Consider the following 14,948-nt stretch of genomic DNA (forward strand, 5'->3'; position numbering starts at 1 on the left):
ATGAGCTGTGTATAGTTTAATATGGGGACGTGTATAATGTAACATGGTGCTTTGTGCTATATGTGTTGGCTGTGAATAAAGCACTATGGGCCTAATTCAGACCTGTTCACTAGGTTGCATATATTGGCAGCCTAGCGAGCGAGTAAAGGCCACCTGTCGCCATGCCAAGACCCCCCCCCCCCCCGTGCAAATCCCCGCATCAGCATGAAAGTGGATGTGTATTCTCAGACATCCACTCGCGTGCGGCCGCACCATCAAATGATTTATTTTCCCCTTCGCAGATAAAACAGTCTACTGATTATTACTTTTATCTTGGATGGAGATAGCCAAATTCAGGATGGGAGCTGATGTCAATGACCTGCCCCAAGCAGCATAGACACGCCTGCGTTCACAGGGGTACGCCCAACGTTTCTATTGGTGCACCCATAAAATGCTGGGCGTTCCCCTGCTAGTGCCCTGTGTCCTTCAATACTGGAGCACCTGTGAAAAGTGTGAAAGTTGGCGAAGGCGTTCACCCGGGGTGGGTTGCAAATGCGCATATTCACGCATGTGTAGAACCCCGTCTCAATGGTGCTGCAAATTTTTCTAGCAAGTGGAATCTCCCTGAAACTAGTTTTCAAAAGTAGGCAAGTATGCGCTGGGCATAGTCGCCAGTGTGTATGGACCTTTATAGATATACAATAATACATAACTGTAGCACTAAAAATCCAAAATTGTAAGTGCGGTTTGTCATTGTATAAAGTCTTAATGTACCATGGTCTGCTTAATGTATATTGTATTGTGAAAGGCACCATTCGGGCTTGACACTGCAGGGACTATTAAGAGTATATACTACAATTTACATTCAGAAAATTGCTCAAACCCCATCTATACAGTTCGACATAGAATACTTAGACACTGGGATGAAATGCAATAATAAAAAATTTAAAATTATGTTATATTATATAAATATTAAGTATTCACCTAGCTGCTAAAAAAATAAGTAGTGTAAATAGAACAAATAACAACAGACAAATAAAACACCTGCAAAGCAAATCTTCCCCATCACCACCCACACAGTATAATCTACCTCCATCTCAGGCATACCAGGATCCATAAAACAGCTTACCCTTACTCCACTAACTATAGTATATATCTATACCCTCCCCCCCAAAGTTGGGACAATGTATTAATGGCATTAAGCAAGGCTGAACCCTGCTCTCCCACACTAAGCAGTTGTTATATAGGATGTATAGGATCTCAGGCTTAAATCCTTGTTAATACAATACGAAGATAGGAAGATTGTTTAATAATATAACATAGTTCAAAAAATTAAATAAAAACAAAAACTGAAGGATAAAGGAAGAAGAAAATCAAAGGGGACATATATAGAACTAGAGATCCTCCAAAACAAAATGATTGCAACATCAGTCTGCAAAACCTTGGCTTAACAAAAATCTGATACCAGTCACATACCAAGGCGTATGAGGACGGATACAGTAAAGTCCAGCAAGCAAAGATATCAATGCCCGAGGCTGTAATTTTCTTATCTGAGGTGCAGGAATAATCTTTGAATGCCCTGTGGTAGCGCAGTAAGATCCAGACCAAGGATAACAGCCATATTCTGATTTAAACTCTTCCTGATATTGAAAACAGGGAGAAAGTGTGAAAATAAAACATATAGGAAACATACAGGGACAAGACAACCCTGCAAAAAATCTAGACGGGGTGAGCAGTGGTCATTCATATTTTAAATTCTATATTTCTTTTTTCTCTATTTTCTTTCATATATTTTAAATATTTCACCAATTTTAATCATTACAAATAAAAGTTAAATCTTAGAAATTTTGACTTTCAGTGCACCTATACTATACTTACCTTTTTCTTGTTAAAAATATATATATTCTGATTTAAGTAGGACCATAGGGGAAATTAAGACCACCATACAGTATGTACATTTTCAGGATTTACATGTCTTGTAGATGTATAGAAAGTACATGTAACTACCTCAGACCTTTCATTGTATTTCTCATAGATACAGGATGGAGTAGAAAAAAAACAGTTGTGTGCTCACAAAACATATTAAGTAGCCTTTGCGTAGAGGCATGTAGAGCCAGTAGGATTTGGTGCATGGAGTCAACCATGGTGGTGACCCACTGTATGGAAATTGGCACCTCACGGAATCCAAACATTACCTATATATAATACACCGGCAGCAAGATGGCGGCAGCAGGTACTCCACCAACATCTCCACCACTGAAAATATAACAACAGAGGGCCAATCAGCAGGTAGATGAAAAGAATATAGCAGGAGAGACAAAATAATATCTAAGGCCCAGTCATGAGCACTCTGATCTCCGCACTGCACTAATAATCATGCTATGAGGACAGAAGCCCATAAAATGGCCACGGGTCACCATAGCCTGCACTCCGTGCAAAGCAGAAGGATATATTTACAGTTGTCGGGGTCCCAATTAGCAAAGTCCGCAGGTAGGCGAACGGCCAATCATCGGGAAGATGCTACAACCAGAGCAGTTGGACTTACAAAGCAGGAGGATAGCTACCGCACAACATACATAAAAGAAGACGGTAAGTCATGCGGGACAAGGCCGCGTAGGACACAGGACTCTGCAAAGTAGCGCACATGGGATCGGAGAGTATAGGTTGTAGTTGTAATCAAGCTGGAGTGAATGTCAGCCGCTTAATCAAGATATTTCAGCAGGATGATAGCGGGAGAGCTGGCAAGCGCATCGTACGCCATGCCATCTAGGCCACGCCCAATAAAGCATAATAATTTGATATATGGCATCATAAAAATATGTCGCTCATAGAAGTCATCCTTTACTATTAATATATAGATAAAAATGATGATGATAATAATAATAATAATAATAATAATAATAATAATTCAGTAGCAGTCATTTTCTCCTGTCTCAGCAGGATTTTGAACATTACTATCAATGTATCTTGTGTCTTGTGTTGAGAATAACAACTGGAAGCATGGGCGTAATGATAATGGATGCAAGGGGCACTATTGCTATAGGATTCATAGGCTTAGGGGGGCCTAGAACCACGTTTAAAGTGTCATACCAATTTCACAGATTGCTTGTTAAACAATTGGGTCTGATCCATTACCCAGACTGAATTGTGTGACATTATGGGGGTGATTCTGGTTCGTTTGCAAACTCCTACTTCAATGGACAAAACCATGGTTACTGTAGGTGGGGCAGATGTAATGTATGCAAAAAGAGTTAGATTTGTACAAGTTATATTGTTTCTGTGCAAGGTATGTACTGGCTGCTTTAATTTAACACTGCAATTTAGATTTCAGTTTAAACACACCCGACCCAAATGTAACTCGTTCTGCACGTTACATCTGGCCCACCTGCAGTGCACATGGTTTTGTTTATCAAAGAAGCAGTTTTTCTTTTTAAACCAACCCACATTATCCCCTATATGTAGACTATGAAGACTGGATGTTATAAATGTAAGGGATCAGTATATTGTGATATATTTATACATAATTTGAACTGGAGGGCAGTACTGTGGCATATGAACTGGATACACTGTACTGTATGTCATAATGTGAATTGGGGGTCCTGTGTGACATAATGGGTACTGGCAGCCCTATGATGTGACAATGTAAACTAGGGATCTACAGTACAATTGTTCATAAAATAGTTCATATGGCACTATAATGGAGCATAAAATGATTAAGTGCTGTCATTGGGACAGCAGCCCCTCCACTATGGGCCTACACATTTCTGGTTCCGCCCTCTACCTGGAAGGCTGCCACTCCTGTTTATGTCATGAGAGCAAAGTGTCAGGAGTACAAAGCTAAACATTCATTAAATAGCACTATATAGAAATTGTGTTACTAGTGGTCCCCTTTAAAAACTATTATTTTGTTCATTGCTTTAAAAAAAAAAAAAAAAGCAAGAACTACATGTAAGGAAAATGCTTATTATTCTTATATCAAACCAGATATGTGGCTTATCTCTGTTGTTTTATTGTCAGTTTCCTACCCTCAAGGCAGAAAGCAGCAATGTAATCTTTTTCATTGTGGCAGGAAAGGCATTTTTCATCTTTATTGATATACAGGCGATAGTTGCTGAGTTTTTTCCTCCTCTTGTAATACTGTGGACAGAGATAGCCATCGCTGGATATATATAATTAGTAGCGCTCCATCTCGGAGAAGCACAATCTATCCACAGACCGCATTTTGCTATCACAGAGCAAAAGTTTCCTCTAAGCACCGGTACTATATTACAGCAGCACAGTTCCTAGATAAATACAACAGCGTCCAGAATTAATTTCATTTGTTATGCAGGAATACAATGCAGATAAAGAAACATGATTGCTGATGATGGTATCCGCTACAGAGTAATTACTTCAAACTCAGAGCTTCCTTCCAGTGCCAATTCTAATACTTTCCTGGCAGGAATAGCCTCATTGGAAGAAAATGGTAACATGAAAAAAAAAAAAAAAAGTTAAATAGTAAATATGGAACAGAAATAAAGCTGAATAATTGAATATTCTGCTATTGCCTTCAGCAACTGATCTGAGAATTTATTATATTTGGATATTCTAGACCTATTTGTGTGCCAAGATATCGTAGGATTTTTCATAAGCTGAGAAAGTCTGGCATTTATAGGGGATTGTATTTTTGTGTATTATTCCCTTTTTTGGACATTTTTTGCTTGAGATTTAATATAGAAACTTAAAACTTGACAGCAGATAAGAATCACTTGGCCCATTCAGTCTGCCCTAAACACATGTACGTATTCAGGCTTCCAAAGTATGCTGCATTTTTTTGTTGGGAGCCAATTAACCTGCCAGTATATTTTTGGATTGTTGGAGAAAACCGGAGTACCCAGAGGAAACCTACGCAAGCATGGAGAGAGAATATACAATCTCCACACGGTTTGGGCATGGTGGAACATTAAGCCATGACCTCAGTGCTGTGAAGAAGTGATTCTAACCATTACAAAAGCCATAGATTATAAGTAAATTCATAAATTGATACTACCTGATAATACCAGCACACATACACATACCCTGGACCTAAGGGCTGTATAGATACGTCAGTGGATAGAGCCCTGCTCCAGCACTTAACACAAATTTCTGTTTCCACACTCCTGAGCTTCAAACAGAAGCCTGATGGACGCCAAAGCTTGCAGGTGTGAGCCATGAAACTAATGGGGGTTATTCTGGTTTACTCACAGAGACAAATTCACTCACTATTGGACAAAACCATGCACTGTAACATGTGCAGAGAGAGTTAGATTTGGGTGGTATATTGTTTTTGTGCAGAGCAAATACTGGCTGCTTTATTTTTACACTGCAATATAGATATCAGTTTGAAGTACAAACCTCACCCAAATCTAACTCTCTCTGCACATGTTACATCAGCCCCACCTGCAGTGCATATGGTTTTGCCCATTAGAGAGTGAATTTGCCTTTGCGAGTGAACCAGAATAACCCTCTATGATCACAGGTGATCGAAGTTTCAGAGCTGGCGGGGGCCAGTGACAATGCGACGGGGCGTGGTGACCGACTATTTCATGGGAGCGGTCTGGACACGCCTGCATGAAACATTGTCGAAATGTGCAGCCTGAAATGTGCGAGCACTTTGCTGTGTAGCTGTGGGCTGTAGTTTTGCGGCACATGAATAAAGTGTAAGTGCTTGCACTTACACTTTATTCATGTGCCGCAAAACTACAGCCCACTCTGAATCAGGCCCAAAGTAAGAATTTCAGGGCTTACTGCGGCTCCTGGCAAGTTGTTTAAACATACAGACTGCTCAAACACAGCATAATAAGGGCCACAGCAAGTATTCTGAAAGTCAATGAAGCATACTTGCCTACTTTAAACGTCACCTCTCCTGGAGAAGCCGGGAGAGGCTACACGTCAGGGGGACGGGGCAAGGCTGACATCACTTGGCCCCGCCCTCCATGCTGTAAAATGCAGTGATTCGTGGGCCGTGGAGAGGGGGCGGGGCTTTAATGCCACGAAATGCGTCATTTAAGCCCCACCCCCTCACTGCGGACCCGCGATTTGCAGTTATTTACCCAGCACGCATGGGGGGAGCGGGGGCTATTACCACAAAGCGGGAGACTTGCCTACCTTCCCAGGGGGCTGGGAGGCAGACCCGATTTTCCGGAGGCTCCCGGCCATTTCGGCAGGGTAGGCAAGCCTGCAATAAAGTATAATATTCCAAAGTGAAACTTGATTGCACAGGCGCTGACTGTGTGCATTAATAAATGTACATTTTTCAGAAAATTAAAAATGTCCTTCAATTCTGTTTTGTTGTCTTAAATAGCAATAGAACCTTTGAAGATAAATCTGATCTCAACATTCGGCTGGGTGGGAAGAACACATCCCCTGGCAAAATCTCATTAATGACCACTTTCAAAGCAAAAGGAAGCCTGAAAATATTCAGAAACACACAGGCACTGAAGGTAGAGATATTTGTGATGTTTCACCGTTTTCATAAAGTGCTCATTAAAAGATACATAAAATGCCTGACTGTCATTAAGATTTTAAGGTTTGAGTTCATAAATACACTGTAACTCCATGATATAACTTGCGGGTCATGAGACCACTTGTAATAAGATGAAGCTGTTCGGGTGGCAATTTTACTTCAATTATTATAATTGGCAGTTCACAGCCAGGACCTTGTATAAATATAACTAAATATAGTGGAATTCGGGAATAAGAGTCGGCGGCTCTGTAAGCTGGAAACCCATTGCACAGGAAGCTTTAACTACAGCTTGTTGGTGATAATAATGTTATATACACACAGGCCTAATTACTGAGCACTTCTTCCTATGGACATTGTATGGAGCACTAATAAATGTAACAGGGCAACAGCAATGAGGGGTCATCTATAAAGATTAATTACAATATTATAGACAGGGGGCCTGATTCAGACCTATTCGCTACCTAGCAAACAGGTCAGTGCCGCCCGCCCTATTCCCACTGCCAAGGGGATATGTACGAGAACACATCCCCTTACATGCAGCCAAAGGAGAGAGATTGCCGATCGAATGATTTTACTATCTTTCGTAAATAAAAGTCATGTGACGTCAGCCGCCGCCCCGAGCATGCATCACCCTGTCTGCGTTTTAGGGGAACGCCCATAAAACGCTGGGCGTTGCCCTGCTCTGGCCCTCTGTCCTTCCACTCTGGAGGGAACGGCTCGGCGAGTGTGAAAATCACTGAAGCCGTTCACTCCCACGGTTGGTACATGCGCATAAACGCGCATCTGCAATCCCCAAACATCGGGGAAGGGGCCGAAATCGGTCTGAATTGGCCGCAGTGTACAAAAATGTTAATAAATATTCAGGTACTTATGTAATATCTGGGCTCCCGTTTTTCTTATGAGACTGCGTCCCCTCGCGGGGCTCGCTGCGCTCGCCACGCTTCGGGCACAGTGGCTCGCTGCGCTCGCCACACTATATAAAATCAACTCCATGCGTAGTTGGATAGTAGGGGTATGAAAAAATGGGGTGCATTTAACATGGGAGCCCAGATAATACATAAGTACCAATATTCATTATTTTGTATAATGAACAAAATCTGTACCTTAAGAGACAAAAGTGTAATCTGTATAATCTAAATCACAGGTTCTCAAAGTCGGTCCTCGGGACCCCACACAGTGCATGTTTTGCAGGTCTCCTCACAGATTAAAGTGAAATAATTGGCACCACCTGTGAATCTTTTAAAATGTGTCAGTCAGTAATGAGTGCACCTGTCGGGTGACCTGGAAAACATGAACTGTGTGGGGTCCTGAGTATTGCGTTTGAGAACCCCTGATCTAGATCAAGCTCATGTTTTTAAACAAAATCAGAGAAGCATTTTTATATTCTTGAAAATGATGACTATCGGACGTAGTTGACAAAGTCTTAAAATAATAGCTCTGCTTAGGAAGTATATTTATCTTAATTGCAATGATCCTGCTCAACCACACAATTAACATAGATCAGCATGTGTATTGCTCTGATTACTTTTTGGAAATAAGCCCAGGTACATTTTCCTTATACAATGAATCAAAGGACTGGGTAATAAAATTACCCAAATATTTAATTGTTTTCTTTTGTCCATTAAAAATCTAATTGAGCCACAATATGAGGCTTATCTTGTGGTGACATATTTAATAACATGGCTTCTGACTTAAAACAGAATTCTATGCAGCAACAGAGACCTATCAAGAGTAAAGATGGTAAACTATTGGTTGTTGGAGGGAGGGAGACACAACTCTCCCTGGTGTGCTGTCCTGATGTCCTGTTGTACACAACAGGGAGTATTAACATAGCCAAACGTAACTATGCTATGTGGTGCAAGAGAAATGAGTTATGTTATCCGGGGGCATATTTGTTAAGTTTTAAGAAGACAATTATTTAATAATTATAGGACACTTAAAAGACAATAAATTAATACATATAAAACATATACTAATGTTGAATAAACAAGTTTAAATATCCAGATCTCATGTGAATGGGGGGACTACAAGGGGGATGGGGTTAAATGTAACCTGCACTGTGCACAATGCAATAGTCCCAAATAATGTGTAGTCCAATACACGGCAAGCATACTGATTCCTGGGAGCTGCATGGCGCTGTGATCCCCAGGGGGAATCATCCAGCACATATTTCCCACACAGGTTTAGCCAGCCATGTCTATCATCCGCCATGTGTGATATGAGTATCAATATGTGCGTACCTTCAACTATGTGTGCAAAAAAGTCATTGAAGACAGACTAGCCGGTAGCACAGTGCAGCAGGAATTGCATATGCAACTCACTGCACCAAACGGGTATCAGTCATGATGAGTGCGGCTACATTTGTACATGATAACATGTATGTATTTACACGCTAAGCGTTCCCTCTGCACTACATGGGTGGTGCTACAGACATAGCTGCCTACATCAATTGATAATATTTTGCACAGAACTCAATATTATTGTTCAATAATGATATACAGTAGGGTGTAAACTAGGTCAGATATTGTTGCCTTTCACATTATGTAGTATTAGTACAGATCTATTTACCCAATCTCTATAATTTCCTTGGGAAGGGATCTCCTTGTAGGGTTCCAATGTGATTTTAGGTGAAAACTAGGATACTGGCCATTTATTTTGATATAATTGGAGTCCAAAAAGCCATTTGGACCTGGGGCCTTACCTGCCTTTTGGCTCAAAAAAACATAGTTTGGATAAATTCACAAAATTGTAAATTAATTTCCTATGATTTAGATATAGTATGAAATTGTGATTTTCCTGGAAAGCTGGGAACTCGCATGCTTTGGGTTACATATAATAAATGAAGGGTATTTCACTTCCAGAGATTGAGGTCAGGTCACTGTCTAGAGCCCCCTGTTGCTTAGGGGCAATATGCAAACTGATGCCTTTAAGCCAAGTGTATAGCTACTGTATGGGTGTCAGATTGTTCATGTTGACAGCTGTACAATGCATTCACTGTCCTACACTAATAAGCATGTACTGATAAGCCTCCAGGTGAGGGTGTATGCTTTCATGTTATATGGATGTTTTTATCTTTTCTGACAGCATAAGTCACAGTTAATTCATTATTGACATGTTTGACATTTTCTACACAATAAAACTGCATGTAGCCTTTTAGTGGTCAATGCGTTGCAAGCCATTCACTAATTAGCAAATTAAAGTGATTTAAGATGTCTGAAATATGGATGGCACACAGCAGAGCTTCTTAATGAATTTGATGAAGTACCACCTGGTGGATTCAAGGATTTGGGAGAAATGTCATCTCAATATGCACAGTGCCGTACTATACAATAAATGAGCTGTCACCTGACTAGTAAAGATGTATTTATTTCCCCACAGTAATATTTTAACATTATCATTGTATATTTAGTAGCATAAAAATAAAATCCTTTATGATCCTAAAAAAATTACTTAGGGACTAATTGTGAGGCCGCACATGTGTCTTATATAATATTTATTTTTTATACAATATTTATGCTTATGACGTGTCCAATTGTGGGAAGACTGAGAAACCCAACTTGTACCTTAAGTCAGTGCCCCCTCCCCAGTGGTAGCCATGTCCCCTTCCCCAGTGTAAGTCATGCACACACTAGAAGATCATCGCCGATGCCGATATTGGCAGCGGTGGGGACCTGGCAGGGGGGCAGGGATCGGCAAGTGGATACACACTTACTGATGACGCACGCAAGGGGGCAGACGGCAGGGGGGGAGTGACGGTCATGCTGCGGCTGCAGCATGACCGTCGTAAACAAGGTCTCCCTCATCCGAACAGGTTTGGATGAGGGAGCGGGTCGTTAACGATGTACAGCATACACACTAGGCAATATTGTTCACAATATCGGTGAGAAAGCACTTTCTGAGTGATATTGTGACCAATATCATCTAGTGTGTATGGGCCTTTATGCAGATTTGCTAAATATATGATAACTAAGCTCAAAGACGCTTCAGAGCTCTTCTGCTAGAGCAGTGGTTTCCGAACTTCTTTGCATCACGGCACACCAGAGTATCAGAGTTTTCATCATGGCACACCTATGCCAAATCTTTCTCATTCAGAAAGTCAGAAAAATATATTAAGTTAAGAAAATCATATTTATATCTCATCTTTAGTGTTGGTTATGTGGTAATGGACACGATTCACTTCTGTTAATCCACAGTCTGCCTATTATATTGGCCATAAAAAAATTTAATTGGTCATGTGGAACCCCTGCAAGTCCCTCAAGGCACCACAGGGAAAGCAGTAAAGGCTTTCAGCAGTCCGGGCTGATTGAGAATTTAAGGAAGCCGCTGAGCTATTTCTTATGTATTAATATTAACTACTGTAACTTTACCATTAAGTTCCATTATCGATTAATTTTAAATGTAAGTGCTATATTTTGAAAGCCCTTACAAATAAATTTGCCCACTGAAATGGATGGTGTTCTATGGTATAGTTCAATTTCCCCCTCAAAAGTAAATAGAAATTCAGTACGTTTCTATAGAAGTGGGATAAAAAGCAAAGGGTTCCTAACACTTCCCCATTGCCATTTGCCAGCTCATCATAAGGCTGATGCTGAGCAGGAGTCCCAGGACTACATATGCAAATCTAAATCTCTCTGCACATGTTACATCTGCCCCACCTGCAGGACAAAATAGTTTTGTCCAGTTGCTTGCTTTTTTTGCTTTACTTCAGGCCGTGTGTCATTGTACATAATATAAATCAAATGGATTGTTTAAAGGAGGTATATAACAGCTTTTCCGACTGCCAGTACACAAATGTTGGGAGGTCTGCCTCATGTAGTGCTGTCTACCTGTGAGGACGGAACACGTGGCCTGGGAATCGGTGCGTTTCAGCAGTTTTCTGCTCCTGCATAACTGATCAAGCTGAGTGCATCGCGCCAGTCGTGAGTCAGGAGCTAAATAATGGGGTTATTCAGACCCAGATCTCTAGCGTGTGAATTTGTTGATATTGAATGACTGCACATGCCTACGGATCCTAGTGCTCATGTTTGAGGCCAACCTGCAATAAAATCTAGCATCTTTTTTAATCGCAAGCTGTTTGCGTGTTTACTGACAGGAAGCCGTTTGTGGGTGGTAACTGGATGTTTTCTGGGAGTGTCAGGGAAACCGCTGGAGTGCCCAGGCATTTTCAGGGAGGGTGTGTGATGTCATCAGCCTGTATCAAGCCCACCGGCCGAGTAGGTTCTAAGTTATGTATAGACTGCACACACTTGGGAAATCATTAGATGATGAGTGAATTTCGGGTGGATTTGAGGTTAATCGCCAATCTACACAATTTTCAAAAGTCCAATGCAGTCTTGCGCAGGGCTGAATTTCACTCTGGCAGGGCGACAAATATCTGAGCACAGGACTATGCAAGTTAGCAGAAAAGCGATCAGGTCTGAATAACCCCCAAGGTTTTTATTTAGAAGAGGCCAACTGTTTCCATTATTGGGTCATGAAAAAGGTGTGTCTGCAAAGAGCATTATGTTATTTTGTTAAATACTGGGCCAAATACATCATTACACTATTAGAAGCTTCGTAGAGACAAGGTCCAGATCCAAGGTAATGGGATGCAAACATAGGGGGGAGGGACAATTCAATTGTTCATGTTCATTTTTCGCAAGGTAAAAAATGGGACTTTACCACAATCTTTTTTTATTGGATTATTTGGGGGGCAATTCATTTACCCTCTGTTTTTAAAAATAAAAACCTATTTGAAGCGAAAACACATAAGGGGTGTAATGTAATAGGATGAGAGAATCAGAAAGTGAGAGATTTGGTAAGAAATCTCCAGTTTTTAAAGCGGCAATCATTTACACTGCAAAACCTGTTTGATTTTCAGTGTATATGATTGCTGCTTAAAAAAAAAACCTGGAGATTTCTTACCAATTCTCTTACTTTCTGATTCTCTTACCCTATTACACTTCACCCAAGATCTGGGATAATTTTCCAAATCTATTGTTCTTTCACTATCACAGTCAAGAAAAGAAGGCACTTATCAGGAATTTCGTTTCCTGAAAACAAATCCCTGATAAATGCCGATGTTAATTAAATAGCCCCAGGGGTTCATTTAGCCATGGTAAAATACAGCGGATAATTACATTTCCCCCTTAGTTATAGTTATCATAGTAAGTCATAGCAGTCATGGCTGGTGTTACGAAAATAAATGCCCTAAATGAGGATAGGGCTGCATATGACAAAGACAAACAGAATACCACAGTCTAAAGGTATCGCATGCTAGCATCGAATGCGAAACCCCAGCAAGTGACCCAACAGCTCCCCAACAACTGGATCACTTGCAATACATTGTATCTTTGATACTTTTGCATAGGATATATCACAAGTGATCCTAACAAAGGGCTTCAGGTCTGATATTTCTATAGTGCAGTGCATGGATCTACAACTCCACACCAAAGCGCACAGGGCTGTGCATTGGATAGAACCCTGAGGTGAAACACATGCGATTTGCTACTTTTCATCCGATCCATTGGCCCAATGCATCACAAAAGGATGAAATCGGGAAAAATCGCACTAGTGTATGGAGGCCTTAAGGGGTAAATTTACTAAAGGTTCTAAAAGTGAAAAGAGGTGATGTTGCCTATAGCAACCAATCAGATTCTGTCTATTATTTTCTAGGGTGCAATAGAGAAATGATAGACAGAATCTGATTGCTTGCTATGGGCAGCATCACCTCTTTAATTTTTAGAACCTTTAGTAAATGTATCCCCAACATGGGTGGGGGTGTGGATGAGATGGATCAAGCCCTGGAGAGAGATACAATGTAGACGTTTCCCAAACCATCCAATCAGCTTTTGTCATTTCAAAAACTGTGCTAGGTAAATGACAGACGGTAATTGGCTAATTTCAGTAACTTCTCAACTTTGTACCAAGGCTTGATACATCTCCCTCCTGGACATTGAAGGAGCAGAGGCTCCTAGCAGCACAAAGCAGTTATGTAGTAGAACTGTCTCCTTCTAAACTGGTGCAGCAAGATTGCAGGTACAATTTACCCTCTACTTGAATTGAAGTTCATGCATCCAAATATCCCCTTTATATGCAGAGTATAAGGTCTCCATATTCATTATAAGGCAGTGAGATGACACTGCATGAAGCTGCTGTTTGCTTGACTGGAGACATCCATGGGATCTTGTGAACTACATATACTTATACAGCTACAGTATATACATAGTTACTGTAACCTTGTTTGACACTAGCAACACATTCACTAAGAAAGAAAATCCATAATGCTAATTTCTTTCATTTTACAGAACTTCAAATAAATAGTTTTATACTTCATGTCATTTGTAACGCTGGCCATACATCAGACCAACTTTCATCCAACCATCCAACTAGTTGGTTGGATGGAATAAATATCTGGTACTGGATGGGAGCAAATGTAATTTGTAAATCAGTAATTTGCTCCCCAAATCTGGAAATGGGCAAAAACTGTTGTTCCGACAAGGGGCCAGATGCACTAAACATCCCAACATCTCATGTGTACCTTTAGCATGTCGTATCTTATACATTCTTAGCATATATAACTAAACCTGAAATAAAGACTTGGAGGCATAGGTTTGCCAACATTAACACGTAGTGTGAACTAATTGATTAACTCTGCCGTTCTTTCCCGCCTATCAGCTAACGTGATTAAACCCCACCCCCCTTATTAAAACAAAAGGGAAGGGAGGGCGGGAAATTCAGCAGGCAGAAGAGGAAGTCTCCTCCTCTTCCTGCCATATTAAGCTCAGTCAACCCAGCCTAGCCTATGCCCCTATTGGATCCCCGAGTCACATGCTTCGCAGTGTGACACACAGATGGGGATGTTTAATCCACTCCATTTTTAGTGCTGGCATTACATTACTCTAAACATCCCAACATCTCATGTGTACCTTTAGCATGTCGTATCTTATACATTCTTAGCTTATATAACTAAACCTGAAATAAAGACTCGGAGGCATAGGTTTGGCAGAAATTGTTAACTGATTTATTTGTAGCAACTTTTTAAACTAGATTGATTATTTTATTTGGATTATTTAATTAATGGTGGCCAAGAAAGAACGGCTAACTATAACTCCACCCCAACTCTAACGTCATTGGCCTAACTCAAAACAAGTGGTATCCAACTACACCTAACACATTGACTACCCACCCAGCCAGGTGTGGTTGCTGTCCCTGAACGGGTGATCCAGCGAAGGCCTAAGTCAATGAGAGGTGAGAGCACCGAAAAAACAGGCCAATAAAAAACGCCAACATTAACACGTAGTGTGAACTAATTGATTAACTCTGCCGTTCTTTCCCGCCAAAGCGGGGGATCCTAACCGAAATCCCCCCACCCCGCCACCAGCTAGACCACTGAATCTATAACCCCCAGCAGACCCTCCAGGAATATAAACAAACCCTCGCTCACCAAATGAACCCCATCAGGCCGGAAGAGATGCTGGCAACTAAATCTAATCCTATCATGGGA

Source organism: Crinia signifera, chromosome 5, assembly GCF_055691185.1.
Source record: "Crinia signifera chromosome 5, ASM5569118v1, whole genome shotgun sequence".
In the NCBI taxonomy this organism is placed as follows: domain Eukaryota; kingdom Metazoa; phylum Chordata; class Amphibia; order Anura; family Myobatrachidae; genus Crinia; species Crinia signifera.